Source organism: Leuciscus leuciscus, assembly GCF_965113295.1.
Source record: "Leuciscus leuciscus genome assembly, chromosome: 3".
Taxonomy (NCBI): Eukaryota; Metazoa; Chordata; class Actinopteri; order Cypriniformes; family Leuciscidae; genus Leuciscus; species Leuciscus leuciscus.
Genome location: NC_138727.1, coordinates 5,243,873 through 5,257,589, shown reverse-complemented (window position 1 = coordinate 5,257,589; position 13,717 = coordinate 5,243,873). Strand labels below are relative to the sequence as shown.

The 13,717-nt window shown below is 37.2% G+C and overlaps 1 long non-coding RNA gene across 1 annotated transcript; it reads left to right on the top strand.

The window, feature by feature from the left end:
* The first annotated feature begins 10,883 nt into the window (after positions 1 to 10,883).
* Positions 10,884 to 12,273, top strand: LOC309495929. The gene is made up of 2 exons (XR_014204890.1): positions 10,884 to 10,957; positions 11,862 to 12,273. It is a non-coding gene; the product is annotated as an uncharacterized lncRNA (long non-coding RNA).
* The last annotated feature ends 1,444 nt before the right edge of the window (positions 12,274 to 13,717 follow it).

Below are 13,717 nucleotides of genomic sequence, written 5' to 3'. Positions count from 1 at the left end.
TGATGCCTCTGCCAAAGTTTCTCCCCTCTGCAAAGCATGTGAGGTCCAAAGTGCTGCGTATTACATTAATCTTGCACGCTGACTAATATGGCATCACTCCAATCTGTCATGAGGTTTTGGTGCTGCTCTCTCTCTCTCTTCAGCATTTGTACCTGTCTAGAATTTGATCTCTCGCTCGACAGGCACATTTAAGCTGCTTTTATCTGTGTGGGTAGAGAACCATAAGTTGTGTTTTGTGTTAGTTCCTGCATGGGTTTGATGCAATCTTAAAAATACAGGTTCCAAAAAGGGTTTTTCACAGCGATGCCATACAAGAACCATTTTGGGTTCCCCAAAGAAACATTTTTTTTTTATTGTGAAGAACATTTTAATAATCTGAAGAGCCATTTTCCCACTAAAGAACCTTTTGCAATGGAAATATTCCATGGATGTTAAAGTTCCGTTAAAGTTGTAAAGATGTTAAAGTTTAAATGTTAAGCCAGTATTTCCACTTCCCAATGTGCAGTGTTTACTACAGTAAGTTGACCGAGTGGATCAGGTATTCTGGGCTGGTGTGAGTGAGTGGAGGCGGGGACTAATCTACATATTCATGGATCCGCACATTCCGCACAATATGTCATTCTGATTATCAAATATGAGTTTTAAGAGATCAAATTATTGACTGGGGGACTGGGTTGTTGAACAAAACAACAACAACAAAAAACATTCCTGTATCTAGACAGTAGAGCATAGAAACGCCAATGTTCGATTACCAGATGAACTAACTATAAAATGTATACTGTAAGCTACATTCACTGCACAAAAAAAACAAAAACAATAAAAACTTAGTAACCCTGGGTGCAGACACTTGTACTGTTTATTTCTTATTTATTTTTATTTCTTAGTGGACTTTATAAATTAGTATATGTTGATATTAACATTAACTTAGATTAATAATACTGCAGGAGTATTGTTAATTATTATGTTAGCTAATGTAGTTAACTAATGTTAACCATTGAAATCTTATTGTAAAGTGTTACCAATTTGTGTATCCTTACTTCCAAAAGTTGCAAAAAGTCAACCAATCAGATTAGAGCTAAAGATCGAACAACTGTTAGAAATTCCAGGTTGGTGTGCAACATGACTAAGATGCTCAGTAAATGGACTGCAGTCTGAGACCAGGTTTATTGTAAGTTCCTCATAAAGAAGTTTAAGACAAAAGGGTGAAAACCTCCTGAAGCAAAGTGAGTGGGTGAATTGGCTCTTTTAAAATTAACCCAATAATTGAAGATTGATCTTTTCTGCCACTACATGCTGACATGATGAGTGGGCTCCATTTTATCTCTTAGAAACAAGCTTCTCTTGTGCTCGCCTTCCTAGCCTCTTACTGAGAGTGAGAGGTGTGACATATGATCATACATAATAAAATTACAAGAAATGATCAATCATTTTGATACATAATGTCTTGAATGTCTGTGCATGGGAAACAAACATTAAACACAATGCAAATCTATCTATCTATCTATCTATCTATCTGTCTATCTGTCTATCTGTCTGTCTGTATGTATGTCTGTCTGGAGCACAGGGTTATTGCTTTCATGAGCAGTTGTCCAAAAAACAAAAAAACAAAACATGTTTCATGTTTTCTCAACCCAGACAAGCAGGAAGCCTTTATGTGCAAAGTGGAAAGGTTAATACCGGCATCAAAGCATCAGCTGTGACTTCAGAGAAAAAAAAAAAAAGGATTTCCAGTAAAGGTGATAGATTCCTCCATCCAGCCGCTCATACAATATGTGACTTTCCTGAAGGAGCCACTGCAAGTCTCATTAATAAAATAGCTCTGTTAGACAGCTACAAGTCTGAGAAAGAAAGAAATGAGACTCACTAATACATGATTGGCCCTCTTTCAGCTGTAACTGTAGGAATCAGGCAGAATTCACAACATGAGCGAGATATGCAGTCGCCTAGGAATACACTGGCAATAGAGATTCCTTCTGACTATATCACAGATGGAACTTAATTAAATCAAGCTGTACAACCTGATTTACTGAAATCCATCAATCTGACTTTAACTATGGTGCTTTACAATGGGAAGCTGACTATAATGTTCCTCACAATTATTATGGATGTTTCCTGACACACATTGACCTTTCTATATTTAGCAGTGTAATCTTTTCTTTTCTTTTTCTATTCGGTTTGCCTTCACTAATTAATGTAGGACAGAAAATGAAATTTTCTGGTTAGGTTTAGCAATTGCTGCTAAACAAGACAGCAATTATATATATATATATATATATATATATATATATATATATATATATATATATATATATATATATATATATATATATATATATATATTGCTGTCTTGAAGTTCTATTGTTTATGCAGATATTTTGTCTCTTTTGACCCATGTTTGGATTACCCTGAGAAACTTTTACTACTTTGGGTCCACACTGCTCCATAGTGTAGTGGTTAGTGCTCTGGGCTACCAGCAACACACCTTGGGTTTGAGCCCAGGTCAAACAGATGTGACAGACAGACTGAGCCACTAATATGATGGACCCAGCAGAGGTTGAACAGATTCATGGAGAAGGTTTCCTGACTCAAGTGTCTCTTATCTTTGAACTTCAACCTTTTGCCTTTGCTTCTGAGAAGTCTAAGATTGTGTACATAATATCCCTGTTGTGTGATCGTGCACTGGATTGGGCCTCATCCCTCTGGAGACAACAGTCCCCCATTTGCTCAGATCTAAAGGTGTTCACAGAGACTCTTCAACAGTTGTTTGACCATCCAGTCAGTGCCCATGCAAGAAGCAAGAAGACTTCTTGACCTATGTCAGGGGCATCAATCGTAGCCAATTATGCCACTGAATTTCGTACTCTGGCTTCTGAGAGTAAATGGGATTCAGAGGCTCTTGTCTCAACCTTCTACCATGGCCATTCTGAAGATGTAAAAGATGAACTAGCCAGTAAAAACTGGGGCTCCAATCTGGAGGAACTCATAACCTTGGCCATCCACATTGCTAACTGTATTTGTGAGGAGAAGAGAATGTTGAACTACATGGGCAATTTCTGGAGCATTAGGAGGCGATAACATGGGCAATGTTATCACCCCGAGCATTAGGAGGTGATAACATGGACAATGTTATCACCTCCTAATGCTCCAGAAATTGCCCATCTCAACCAACAGACAGAGGAAGAACCAATGCAGCTGGGCTGGACTCGCCTATTACATAAAGAGAGAGAGAGAGAGAGAGAGAGAGAGAGAGAGAGAGAGAGAGAGAGAGAATAAGAGATGCATAAGGTTGTTGTTTCTACTGTGAGGGGTCTGTCACACGCACTCTTCCTGCCCTGATTTTGTGTTAAAAACCAAGGCTTGCTAGGGGGTGTGGGAACCTTGGCGAGTGGGACTGCCAAGTTTGACACTCCCGTTTACTGTTGTCAGCTACCCTTACCTGGGGGATACCAAGAAGAAGACGGCTATATTGAAAGCATTTGTGGATTCAGGTGCAGCTGACAATTTTTTGGGACATTGAACTGGCAAAAAAGATGTGTAATCCCCTATGAAACTTGTCCTTCATCCTGGAAAGTTGAAGACCTGGGTGGAGACCTATTGGATCTGGAATGATACAATTCAGAACAGTTCATCTGTGTTTTACCACTGAAGCTAACCACCATGAAATAATCTCCTTTTATCTTACCCTATTTTCTAGAGAACCCCTTATCCTGGGTTACCCCTGGTTACGGCTTCACAACCCACAGTTTTATTGGGCCTCGGGAACTCATCTCTATTGGGGTTTTGTGTGTAAGGACTCCTGCACCTCTCCTGCTTCCTTTGTGGCTGGGAGTAAAGACATTCTAACAGCAATTGAAGAGATGAGTGTTTGTTTCTTGAAAAATCTACTAGATCTAAAACTTATTCCCCCTTGATTATGATGATTTGAGAAGTATTTAGCAAACAATGAGTTACCAAGCTACCACCACACATACCATATGATTGTGCTATTGACCTTCCTCCTGGCGCACTCCCTCCTAGAGGTCTAAGGCCATGAATGAATATATTCAGGATGTTTTAAGAACTGGCTTTAATCACCCTTCAACTTCTGGTTTATTTTTTTGTCCCTAAGAAAGATGTTAGCCTTAGGCGTTGCATTGTCTATCATGGGCTCAGTAAAATAACTAGAAACAATTGCTAACCTCTGCCACTCAAGTCATCTGCCTTTGAAATGCTTCAGAAAGCTAAATTTTTTTATTTTATTATTATTATTATTATTATTATTTATCTATGGAGTGCATACAACTTGGTACACATAAATGAGGGTGATGAATGGAAAACAGCCTTCAGTACGCAACTGGCCACTGGGAATACCAAATAATGCCCTTTGGGTTAGCTAATGCCCCAGCAGTGTTCCAGGCTTTCATCAATGATGTCTTGAGGGAGATGTTGAATCATTTTGCGTTTGTCTATCTAGATGACATATTAATATTCTCAAACTCTCTACACGAACTTTGCCAATTTGCCAATTTCTACAGGAAGTTTATTCGTAACTTCAGCAAAATTGCAGCACCCATTTCCGCTCTTACTAAAGCTTCACCCACTCGTATACACTGGACTGCTGAAGCTCTGAAGTCTTTCAACAGATTAAAGAAGCTGTTCTCTTCTGCCCCAGTCTTGGTACACAGACACTGAATTACCTTTTATTGTGGAAGTGGATGCGTCTGAAGTGGGATTAGGAGCAGTGCTCTCTGAGAGATCAATCACAGATAAAGTTCATCCATGTTCCTTCTGAAGACTAAAAAAATACTGTTTAATGTTATTTTTTTGTATTAATTTTCTTTATTAATTTTCATAATAATTTCATAATGTATTTTGTGAAGTCAGAGTATGTTGTACATGTGTGCTGATGAGAAATCTGGGATGAGCTATATCACTGAGCAGAGATGTTCCACTGAGCTGATACTTCAGTTGGCATGTTCTTTAAAAGGAAAGGAATGTTTCAGCTGATGCAAATGTATACACTGAAGGGAAGTTTCTTAAAATGGAAAGTGGATTGCTACAATTGTACTACAATTTGGTGTCACGAACAACAGGTTCGTGAATCAATCGTCAATCATTTCAGGTAAGACTTCCTAAAATAGTTCTAAGTCTGCCTGATGATGAGACATTGACTGAAACTGCTTAAAAATAACTGTGTTATTTAAAGTACCAGTTGTGTTGAGAATGAATATAATGTCAGACATAGTAAAAAAAAAAAAAAAAAGAAGGAATTAAATTAAGTAATTCAATTTAATTTGGCTTATTTAAGTTTCACTGAAAAGTGGATATTTTAAAATATTTGAATGATGCTGGGGTATCAAAAAGACTTTAAAAAGTGGATATTTTTAGAAAGAAGACCATTTAGTCAAATATTGGGAGAATTAGCTGTAAGGCGATTTACCAATTAGCTTTATCATGACTGGGAGGTGGTTGGAATATGGCAAGACTGTAAAAAGGGCAGAGTAATCTCTAAAATATGTCCAACACACCGAAGAATCCTTTCAGAAGGAAACGAGGATAGTGTGACAAGCGATGATTTATAGAGGTTTAAAGTGGCGGATCTGTGCTCTGAGTTAGTGCAGTGCAGTATAGGAAATACGAAGCAACCATAAAACGTTTAAATACGCTGAGGATTGAACCCTTAGAAGAAGGGTATCAATAAAAATGGAGCTAGAATTGCATGCATTCTGATTTTGACAATGAAGTTGTTCAATATTTAAGGAGGAGACTGATCTAAGTAAGCTTAAAGAAAAAGGAAAATCTGAGATATACTATAAAAAAAAAAAAGAAAGAAAACTGAAATTATAAGGGTTAAGTTTTTTTTTTTTCACTTTTTTCCTTTTCATTTTCCTTGAGTTCCTTGAGTGAGAAGGGAGAGTGAAGCTAGCCTGGTCCTACCAAACTCTCGTACATTTCATTTATACAGAGAGTCTGGCCAGTCTCCATTGACAAGCGTTAACTTCCTTGAAGGTGGGTACTTTGTTGAAGTTTAAAACTATTGGATCTGCCCAGAGCCACTCTGGATCTGCCATAACCAATTGCTAACGTTTGGTCGTGACATATGTCTACAACTCAAACTAAAGCACCTCAACGTCATCGTTCTCAGCCACTCCCTCTGTTCGCTGATTGGACCAACAAAAAATTGGCCGGAGAAAACCCAAGAATATACCGCAAACCCAGACAAAGTAAGCTACTGAAGGAAAATGAAAATTGAGCGAAAGTATGTAGGAGGGCGGAGCCAGGCTAGAGTGAAGCAGCCCCTCCCTTCGGAATTTGCTATAGCTTCACACACACACACACACACACACACACACACAGAGAGAGATATAAACAGAAAGCCTGTTGCTTCTCTAGTAAACACAGAGAGTGGTAAAATGACCGAAAGTAATTGTATAGCAAAACATTATCTTCGGGTATTTGAAGAGAAAAACAGAAACAAACTAAGCTTTTGAACACAAATTTCTGGTGTTAATGTGGGGTTGAAAGTAGATCATTGTTTAACGTTACAAAATTTACGTTTTTGTCTGAAAAAAAAACAAGAGATAAATATAAGATCATAAGATTGAAGTTAAGAAATTACTTTGAGGAAAGATCATAAGATAAGAGTTGTATAGTTAATTGACAAGTACATGCTGATGAAAATTATAGATAATGACTCCAAAGGAATGTGAGTTGAAAAATATACAGTATAAAAAAAAAAAAAAGACTAATCATGTCATTTCTGACTTAGTCATAGTAAAACGTGAGTAGAATGAAATTATAAAAGTGATGAAAATTAAATGTTTCAATAAATGATATTCTACCTTAAATGATAGAAGTGACCATTTTTATTTCTTTATCCAATGACCAGTAAATTATTTGTCTCATCTTTGTCTTCACCATGTACAGGGCTGATGGTTCCGGTTATTGATGTAACAGAACATTACACAGAATGGGCGGTTGTAATAACTAAATTCACTGAGTATAAACTCAGCATTGCTATGTTGATGTTTGAAGATGTTTAATGGATTTTAGTGATTAAATACTATCATTAATTTGTCTCCATGTTTACACTATTAGGCATTCCAAATGGCTCCGATGGCTCTTGAATGCACTTTCCTGAGCTCCAGAAAATACCTGTTAAAAATGTCCAAATGGGAAGGAGCAGTTACATTTACATTTAGTCATTTAGCAGACACTTTTGTCCAAAGCGACTTACAATTTAGGACTAAATTAAGCGAGTCATCGTGAAGAGGCAAAAACAACGCAAGAAGTGCTCAAAATACGAAGTTCAGGCATTGTTAAAGTAACAACATGTAACTTTTCAACCTTCATAATATATTTCCAAGACCCTTGTGATAGTACATCGACTTACAATAGGTTGAATGAGACGTCTGCCAGAGCCTGACGGGGTCTGTATCGCTTTTACTGGCACTATGTAACTTCGGGGTGCGGATAGTAACCAGCGCTCAAAAAGAACTACAAAATTCGACTGCTTTACGGCATACGTCACTTTGCCCACCACTTCCTCAAATGTGACCAACCAGCGCGTTTGTTTTCGTACGTCTGTTTTCGTCATGGCTGAAGCAGCAGCGAAACGTAAGAAGTCCAAGGTTTTGTCGGAGTAGAGTCGGAAGAGGAAAAGGGAGAGTGATAAACTGAAAGGCAGGACGAGGATCAATATTGGTCGAGCGTTTGCTCGCTGGCGTTAGCTTATGGAGGAGGAGAGTTACCAGACTGATGCTGACTTGGCCGTCATGCTGTTGAACTAGTAAGTAACTGTAAATTGCTTGCATACTATCTTTAGTTTTTCTAATCGGTTGTCTGCCTGGCTACGTTACGGAAACTATCTGGTCCTCCATTTATTTATCTTCATGAATCAGCTAGTAGATGAGCGAATTATCAATCTGGTAGCTAGTAAACCCTAACATGCTATCGCTATCATTCTCGTTCAGATTTGAGCATTGCAATCGACATGCAAAATTCAAATGTTTGAGTTAAAATGTTTAGTCTACTAAACATGTATAAATTATGAAAGGGGGAAGATTAATAATATTATCATTGCCCATATGAAAAAAAATCTGCATGCTTCATATACAGTAACCGTAAATCATTTTACGACAGCGGTAATGGACAATTCCGCTTCCAACCTGTAGGGCGACCGCAGAGGAAAAGTTCCATGTTGTTGCTTTAAAGGAAAAGGTTAAGTTTTTTTTTTTTTTTTTATGAGGTTAAGTGCTCACAGAAGAGATGAGTTTTCAGTTGTCTTGTGAATGTTGTCAGGGATTCTGCATTACGGATGAAGGTGGGGAGAGCATTCCACCATCATGGAACCATTAGCATGGTTACCAGTGTGTATGAGGCGATTTCTCAAAGACGGGTAAGATCCTCTTTTGTCAGAGTAGAGGACAACCTAAGGCAGGGGGTCACTGCCACTGGGCACCTCCCCCGAAGGGAAGTGCTAGATGTGAGATGGGTACAGTTGAGCAGATGTTTGTTAGGCCAACAGCATCCTTGAGGGTTACAGCAGTCTGCCCCCCAAAAATATGAGCTCTCCATGCCTGATCACCAGAAACCGCATTCCTTGGATGGCTTGTTTTTCATTGTAACAATTGTCATAACTTGATGTAACTATGCTAGAGGGAACACCCTGAGGAAAGGAGATTATTTACAAAAGAGCTGATGGGAAAGAGTTTTCAAGAACTACCTGAGACCATGAGGGTGATTGTCATTAACTTTGTGAAAAACATTAAAAAGTTTATTAATTTATTTTATAAATTATGTTGTTGGTTGCCTTATGGACAAAATTGTCTAAAAGTTTTAGATCTTGAATCTGTGATGTCTGTGTGATATTGAGTTAATATATCTACCATAGTTTTCACTTTTGCAGATCATTAGACGTGGCATTGAATAATTCCAAGACATGGTGGTGTCTAAAGATGAAGATCATTTTTGCTAATTCAAGAGAAGTCTGGATAACAGGGGATAAATTAATTTACCGTTCAAACTAAAGATAACTTTAGAAATGCTCCTTTGATGGCCAAATGGATAGAACCGAGAATGGAAATAAAGAGTGAAATAGGAGATTTTATACATACTACACTACTTACAAAACACAACCTCACAAACACACGCTTACTGATTTTCAACCCTAGGGATAGGATCCTTTAACATCATTGTTTATTTTGGTTGTTGTTTTGAGTTAATTACTTAACGAGTTCAGGCACTGGCAGAATATTTATTAGTTTTTCTTTTCTTAGATTTAGACCGTACCCAGTGGTGGACAGTAACGAAGTAAATGTAATTCGTTACTGTACTTAAGTAGTTTTTTTGCGTATCTGTACTTTACTTAAGTAATTAAATTTTGGAAGACTTTTACTTTAACTCCACTACATTTCAAAGTCAAATATCTTACTTTTTACTCTACTACATTTTCAAAATCAGTCGTTCCTTTTTATTTATGAGTGGATAAAAACTTAACTGGTCAAACGAGCCACCAATCACTAGCCTAACGTGCGTGCTTTGTTTTGAACTTGCCTTGGCGCTATCTGCGTGAACCAGAGCCGTTAAATATGAGAGTTGCGACCATAGACAGTAGGCTATGAGGTTGCGACACACTAGGCTTGTTCGACTTGAACCGGAGCTGCACAGACCGATCAGTTTATGACATCGCGAGAGTGATTGAAAAGCATACAGAGCCGTCTACACTAGTACACTCTAATCGATCTCGCAGTATTTTAATATCATTCACCGAATGGTCTGTGCAGTGTGCAGCCGCTGTGATCTCGCCTCCGCGCGGTCCCGTGATTCGTGTAGCTCTCAATAGTTCCAAACAAATCGCGTTGCCAATGATTTTAAGCGGGGCAGAGAGCAGCAGCAATTATCGGTAAATATTGGGGCATAATGAACATTGCTTATTACGTTGACACTAAAATTACATGCATATAATAGCTTTTTTTTTTCTGGGGAGTAGCAGAAACACTGCATTACGTTTTGGTGTTTAATTTTGGAGGGAAATTGGCTACTCCCATAACGTAGAATTTTTTTATATATATATATATATATATATATATATACAAAAAATATATATATATATATATATATATATATATATATATATATATATAGTCTTCCAAAATATATACAGTAAATACTGTAAATGTATTGGGAACAGTGCCCTTCCGTCCAAAATTAAACAAACAAAAAATGTAATCAATTCAAATATATATATATATATATATATATATATATATATATATATATATATAGAGACTAATTAATGTCATTTTATTAATAGATTGATGTGCCAAGAGTGACATTGGAGTCTTCACGTAGACTGAGTTAAGCAAGAGTCTTGTGACAAAAATTATAATAGGACATTATAGCAATAAAAAAATCATAGTACTTGGATACTTAAGTACATTTGAAGGCAAATACTTTTGTACTTTTACTCAAGTGAATGTTTAAAGGCAGCACTTCTACTTTTACTTGAGTAATATTTTACCTTGAGTATCTTTACTTTTACTCAAGTACATGGTATGTGTACTTCGTCCACCACTGACCGTACCATAGTACTGAGACAGCTCTCATTAGAGTCACAAATGATTTGCTCTTATCATCCGATCGTGGTTGTATCTCTCTATTGGTGTTACTCGATCTTAGTGCTGCATTTGACACTATTGACCACAACATTCTTTTAAATAGACTCGAACATTATATTGGCATTCGTGGAATTGCACTAGCATGGTTTGAATCATACTTATCTGACCATTATCAGTTTGTAGCAGTAAATGAAGAGATGTCTTATCGACCACAAGTTCAGTATGGCGTACCACAAGGCTCAGTACTAGGACCGCTGCTGTTCACTCTGTACATGCTACTGTAACACCTGCTTTGCAGAACTTGTGATAAACTAGATCAATGGGCCAATCAGAAGACACAGGAGTCGAAGGAGGCAGAGGTACACACACATGGACTTTTTTCCTTTTATATATCAAAAATGAAAGTATCAACAACAATAAAAAAAAATTGATTTGAATTAACAATGTTTTAAAAGAAAATAAATTATACACAATTCAATAGTGAATTGACCTTAGTTGCAGATGAAAACAATTACCCAAATTAAATGCAAGAAAATATCAACCAAAAGAAAAACAACAGACGTTTAGTTCCTTTCCTTTCCCTTTTTAGCTAGTAGATTTCTATTTTGAGTTTCCTTATAATTTAGAATAAATTTTATTGCCTTTTGGCCTAATTTAGTTACACCTAATTGGCAGATTTATTAGTTATTTACTAGTTTAGATGTATCTCTTTCATTTCTTAATTTCAGTGTAATTTTTGTGAAACAATCCTTTCACAATCCAAATTAAATGACAATTTCTCAACAAAATGTTCACCAACAAAGTAGATTTACAATTGTGTTTTGTTACCCACAATAATAATGAAAGAAAATAAGTAGGGGATATAGATATCTTATCAGATCAAACGATTATTTTCAGTTCAAAGATTCTCAGTCCAAACAACACAAAAAAATAGAAATTTCCCCTTTAGTTCTCAGAAAATGTCAGTTCCAAAAGGAAATAAAAGATACCTCAATCCTTAAAGTCAAAATAGAGAAAACTCCTACAGATGGTCGAACTGCAGGAATGACGCAAATCCAAGGAAAGATGAGAAAAGTAGATCCAAGTTCGGTTTTCACGGGTGGCTCGCCATCTATTTCCTTCACTCGTCACGCGTCTCAACGCATCCACACCAAAGAACGCAGTCCACAACACGAAAATCCAACTTCAAAACACATACATGCAAAATCTGGCCGATTCCTCTGTAAATTAACAGTTTTTTTGTTTGTTTGCCTCTCTTTCCAGGTTTCACCAGATGAACCACGTTAGTTTCGTTAGTGTTAGCGTGGCCTAACATCTACAGAATCAACAGGAACTCTACTCAGGTAAGTATCTAAACAAACGCTTCTCAATCAGTGTAGTTGTAACAATAAACTGATTCTCAATGAAATTCTAGGTTTTCTTTCAGGTATTTCACCATTAATTCTCCTAATCACCGTTTCTCCTCTCTGTATTGTTTCTCTGTTTTTCCGATCTGCGCTGCGCACAGGGAGGCGGAGTCAGCGCTGCTGCCTGTTTTTTCTGATTGGATGCCTAACATCTGCAGTGCTATACACAGTTTCCATTCGTTGCGATTTGCTGCAATAATTTACATATCACTTATATGAATAATAAAATGTATAATTTACATATTATAATAAACATTATAATAAACTATTACATTGTCACAAAGTTTTATTCTATTTGCTGTTCAGTCACATACATATTTAGTTAAATATGTAATTTTAATGGTTTAATTGTTAAATATTTTGGACAAATTAACTTGAGCAAAGACTGCAAATATGCTAATTTGAGTCTGGGTTACACTACCATTAGGAGACATCATTAGGATACATGGAATTAACTTTCACTGTTATGCCGACGATACTCAGCTGTATATTTCTATACGAAACTTTCCAATTCACAAAATTAACGGAATGCATAGCTGATATAAAAAACTGGATGACTAGTAATTTCCTACTACTAAATTCTGAAAAAAACAGAGATTCTAATTATTGGACAAAAAACTTCCACACGTAATACCCTAGAATACTGTCTAACACTTGATGGCTGCTCTGTTAAGTCTTCGTCGTCGGTTAGGAACCTGGGTGTGCTCTTTGGTACCAATCTTTCATTTGAAAGTCACGTGTCTAGTATCTGTAAAACCGCATTTTTCCATCTTAAAAATATATCTAAATTACGCCATATGCTCTCATTGACAAATGCGGAAAAAATTAGTTAATGCGTTCATGACCTCAAGGCTAGATTATTGTAATGCTCTACTGGGTGGTTGCCCTGCACGCTTAATAAACAAACTACAGCTAGATCAAAACGCAGTAGCTCGAGTTCTTACCAGAACCAGGAAGTATGACCATATTAGCCCTGTTCTGTCAACACTGCATTGGCTCCCTATTAAACATCGTATACATTTGAAAATATTGCTTATTACTTACAAAGCACTAAATGGTTTAGCTCCGCAGTACTTAAGCGAGCTCTTAACACATTATAGTCCTTCACGTCTATTGCAATCTTAAAATCCCGGCCAGTTAATAATACCTAGAATATCAAAATCGACTGCTGGCGGTAGATCCTTCTCCTATTTAGCACCAAAACTTTGGAACAGTCTTCCTACCATTGTCCGGGAAGCAGACACACTCTGTCAGTTCAAAGCTAGATTAAAGACACATCTCTTTGAAATAGCATTCACATAACACATTATAGACTTCTATAATCCAATGTTAGGCTGCATAGATTAGGTCAGCCGGAACTGGGAACACTTCCCATAAATCCTGATGTACTCGTTACATCATAAGAAGAATGGCATATGCTAATTTTAGTGTCTCTGTTTATCCCAAGGTTTTTTCCGCAGCCTGTCGGATCCAGGCCATATCCAGATCTGACGAAGGACCTTCGCCTGGACCCGATGACAATGCAGTGCTGAAGTGCCAACTAGTCTCTCCCCTGTGAAGGATCCCTTTCCCACTCTACAGATAAAGCGTTGTCGGGATAATTTCGGTTTCGCGTATCTACCCCGAAGTGATACAATTCTGTATCAAAATGTTAAGGCCAGACAAGTAGTTTAAAGGGGTCATATAATGGTACATGCACTTCTACAAGTTGAT